The sequence below is a fragment of the Lontra canadensis genome, unplaced genomic scaffold (genome assembly GCF_010015895.1).
Source record: "Lontra canadensis isolate GAN:19392208 unplaced genomic scaffold, GSC_riverotter_1.0 scaffold22, whole genome shotgun sequence".
In the NCBI taxonomy this organism is placed as follows: Eukaryota; Metazoa; Chordata; class Mammalia; order Carnivora; family Mustelidae; genus Lontra; species Lontra canadensis.
Window position 1 is genome coordinate 4,594,241 of NW_022631016.1, and position 4,467 is coordinate 4,598,707.

Consider the following 4,467-nt stretch of genomic DNA (forward strand, 5'->3'; position numbering starts at 1 on the left):
GGAGTGACGGGACTAGTGCATATCTTGATTGGGGTGTAAGTTACACAGATGCATACATTTTTCAAAATCCATTGGGATGTGCAGTTAAGACCCATGCACTTCATGGTATGTAAATTAATCCTCTATTTAAAATAACTTTTAAAATAAGATACAATTTCTGAGCATGAAATATGCAAGGTTTATTTTTAATTGTATTTTTCAAAGCTGACGTGAGGCAAGAAGACATTTACTGTCTTACACTGCTGGTAAGATAAACAGCAAAGAGGCTCAAGAGATCCCATTACATTCTAATGCTTTGAAAATGCATAAGATACGTAAAATACATGTTCTCAGTTTCAGCTAATTCTAATATTTCACTCACCACCTCTCAGCTGTGCCAGGAAGCAGAACTGACTTTCCTTTCTCAGAACACTATATTCCGACCTATATTTAGACCGAATATTTAAGGTAACGTTGAATAGAGATGCCACCTTGACACACAATATCAACTGTCATTTCACACTTCCACACAACCAGAAAGTAGCTGCCTTGCCTCAAGCGAAGATGAAAAGGACAAGAAAAATGAGATGATTATCTCTGGAAATCTCTTTACCATCAAGCGGGTTTCTTCTTCAGAAAAGAACGCATGACTCATTTCATCACTCAAGCTTTCCTTCAACTGCCAGGCAAAGTCTGTATTCCGTAATTACAAAAGCTGTCTCAGACCCTTCCCTCTCTGGCCCAAAAGCTCAGCATAGCCCAGGAGGAGCCATGCAGAGATTGCCACGGTGATGGTTCTCCCCGGCGCCTCCAGGGAAGCCACGTACCCTGACCGCGGTGGCATCAAACCACCTGACTCTCTGAGGTCCCAAATGAACGAAAGCATTGTGACACGGGGCTGGCTCCCCATGGATGCACCAGTGACAGCAGAGGCCAAGCGGCTGTGGACTCAGGGGGCCCTGGGGCAGTGCACCTGCTGCCCTTCCAGCTCCCACAGTGGTTTCCCCTGTGGCCCCCACGCTCCCACTCCAGGATGTGAGTGGCTAACACCTTAGGGTAACACCCCTCTTTCCTTTGGCTCCTTTGGCACCCCCTTTCTTCTTTTGTTTCTTAAGCATTTCAGCTACCTGAAATGTCTTGTCACCAGCTACCTGGGTTGCCTCTCTTGCATGGAAACACAGCGTGCTTCTGTGTTCTTCATCAGACCCCGATTAACACAGGGCTAAGGACCAGGAGCAGGTTCCAGCACTGGGCAGGCTCCCAAACAGCACTGAACTTGGACCCAGTGATGGGCTCCATGCTGAGGTCGGTACGTAAAGCAGCAGCATCACCACTCTGTGGCCACACCCTCTGTGGCCTGAGATGAAGGACAGGGTTCATCTGACAGGATTCCTGCAGGGAGGAGGGAGCAAGTAGCTGTGCCCTTGGCGATCGACCGGGGCAGGAATGCAGATGCCACTGGGGGTGCTCAGAAGGGCTGTGTCTGACTGCCTGGGAAGCTCACGGGAAAAAAACCGCAAGCCTCAGGATGGGAACTCTGAGCTCAAGAAGAGTCAGAGCTGGCAGGATGCTCCACGGGCGGCCTGAGGCTATCCTGACTCGTACAGCTGTAGGACTGGTACAGCCAACAATCAATCCCCAAATCTGATTCTTGGTGTTGCAGAATTAAGTAGTGCTTTGAATTCACAGCCTTGCCAACCCTCTTATGCAGAGTTAGGGTATCAATTGGGAAAAGTAGCACCCTGACCACTGAAATGGGTCCACTGTGTTGACTTAGAAAGTTTTGAGAACCTACGACCCTGGTATCCATTGAGTGTCCCTTGTGCTCGTTTCAGCAGCACATACACTAAAATTGGAACGATACAGAGAAGATTAGCATGGCCCCTTTGAGTGTTTCTTGCCCAAGAAGTAATTTCTCCTCGCCTGGTTGAGGACACTAGCTAGCCTTCCTTTGTCTGAAGACACATAACAATCTTGCCCAAGGAAGTTGACTTGTAAGGGGAGGGCTTATTGTCCTCAACACTTACCCACCGCTTTTCATTGCCACCAAACCCGGAGCCCAGCTCGCCCTGAGGGGACATGTGCCATGTTGGGTCCAAGAGGAGAGATCTTATACTCCAAAGCAATTGCAGGATGGTGTTAAATTGTACTGGCAGAAACCTGTGTCCCAATCCAAAGGGCAGAGTGGGGAATTGCTTGGGGGCAGGTCAGAGGAAATGCCAAATAAAGATTGCCTGCATGCATGTTCCAAAACCCTTCATTCTACAGTTCTGCTCTCCTAAATTGACCTTTAAGAACTTTACTAGGAAAGTACACGTGCTGAGGATTCCTAAGTGACTCCCAGGGTCCAGACCTCCCTGTTTCCTTCTAGTGAGTGGGAGCTGGCACCTGCTGTCCAAGGCAAGACTGCTCCTCCCAAGATCCCTTGCAGTCAGGTGTGCCATGAGTATGAGTAAAGGTGGTGTATCTAGCCTCCAGGGCATTTAAGGACAGTCATTTCCAGAACCAGGAGAAGACAGCAATTGAAACCACCAAGAAAGCCGTGTAGCAACTACCCTGTCTGTCCCATTACATACAAGAGAAATTAACTTCTTATTTGAGCCTCCGGATTACTTCTTGTTAAAGCAACTTAACCAGTGTTCTAACTAATGCAAGACACTCTTTTAAATCATCAGTCCTTCTAGAGAACTACGCATTACTTAAAATTTCATATGAATTCGTTTAACCAAGGCCTTTTCTTCCAGAATTCTTGAAGTTAAGTCAGACAGCCTGGTACTCAGAAAACTGCCCGCTGGGCACTTACGGCAGACAACCGTAACTGATGGCCACGTTCTCCAAGCCCGACGCTAGCCCTCATCACAGCACCGCAGCTTCTACTCATTGATCCAAGTTGGTGAGGACATAAAACCCACATATCATCCTGAGTTAGGTTTGGATGGGAAAATGGCAAGCTAGGTTGGTCCCTGAAGAAAAGTTTTGGAAACTAAGAGCAGCACAAGGGCCCCGTGAGTTAAGAGTGAGGGAGAGCGAATCGTGAAGCATGCTCCCAGAACACATGCTCTGTGGGGACACCATTCCAAGCCTGGGCCGTCACCTTCAGATCCCAGTTATAGAAGTCAAGAGTCCTTGCTTACCGACTGTAGAGTTTATCACCCAAAAAGGAATGTATAGATGTTCCCCAAAGACGCTCCAGCATGGTCAGGAATTTGTTTTGGAGGCTATGTGGCTTGAATGACACCTGAATTATACCCCTGAACCATCCCAAGGGAGCGCCTCCTGCTCTAGCTGGGGTAGGAGCGTCTAGATGGAACCACCAGCCCTGGGCTCCAAAGCCCCCTTGCCCGGGCCCGGAGCAGTTACCGCCTCTGAAGTGAGTCCGCCCACTCAGCAGAAGGAACCCTCATTGGGCCCTTATCTTCTAACCCAGTGTCCTGCTGTTACATCAGATCAGCTGAGACCTCAATGTCTCCCGATTTACTCATCTATAAAGGGGAAATAAATACAGCACCTCCTCAGTAGGTACCGACGTAATGAACATTAAGTAAATACATGTTAGCAGTTGGGATGGCACTTGCGATGCGGCAAGTGCATCTGAGGGCTAGCTTTGATGATCCGTAAGTGAGTGGCATAAATTTGTCGTGTGAGCTGCTGACACCAGAGACACACCCTACGCTGCCTTGGAGTGAGTTCTTCTGGAAGGAAAGGTTTTTGAGTTTTGATAGTAATCTTACCACCTCCGCTTGAGAGAATGAACAGTGTGTATGCGTTGGGGGCAGGTGTTTTGAGGTGGTCTGGCTGATGCCTTTGTGATTACAGGATTGGAATTCAAGAAGAAATAGACAAACTGGGGTGTAGTCCTCTGAGGCAAAGAATAAAGGGGAAAACCCCACTTTGTCATGTCTTTAGAAAAACTGGGACTGGAGAAAGCTGGCCCCTTGGACCATTGATTCAAATGCTCATGGGAGAGTCATTGGCAGGGACAGTGCAGTTCCCAGAAGATCAGTGACCAAGACAACCAGCTTCCGTTCCTCCCGCTTTTCCCTCTATGGTAGATTGGTAAGGTTCTTTCTGCAGACATTCCCGAAGTGTCCCCTTCCCCACCCATCACTACTTGACAACAGAGAAGCAAGAGACTCACAACTGCCTTAGAGATTATTTTATTTAACTAAATGCTCTCAATTTGACTGTCTCAATGTAAACTTATCCCATAAGCTAATTTTTAAATTTGTTAACAATTTTTCATTATAATTGCAATATATTCCTTTTCAGAATATTTGAGAATCAAATAAAAAAATAGCTATATCAACAAAAGGTAACCTCTACACATTACTGGGCTGAGTAGGTATCCATTCATCTATACATTTCTCTGGAGTGGTAGAACTTTCCAGAATCTTCTAAGATAAGAGAGTGAGGGAGGTTTACAAACCGTACGGGTTCTCCTCCCACCCCTACCATGCTGTCACGGAAACAAATGTTTGGATCTGTCAT

General features: G+C 47.1%; 1 pseudogene; it reads left to right on the forward strand.

Annotated features, from left to right (window-relative positions):
- Positions 1–1,801: 1,801 nt before the first annotated feature.
- LOC116870328 lies at positions 1,802–1,865 on the forward strand (annotated as a pseudogene).
- Positions 1,866–4,467: the final 2,602 nt, after the last annotated feature.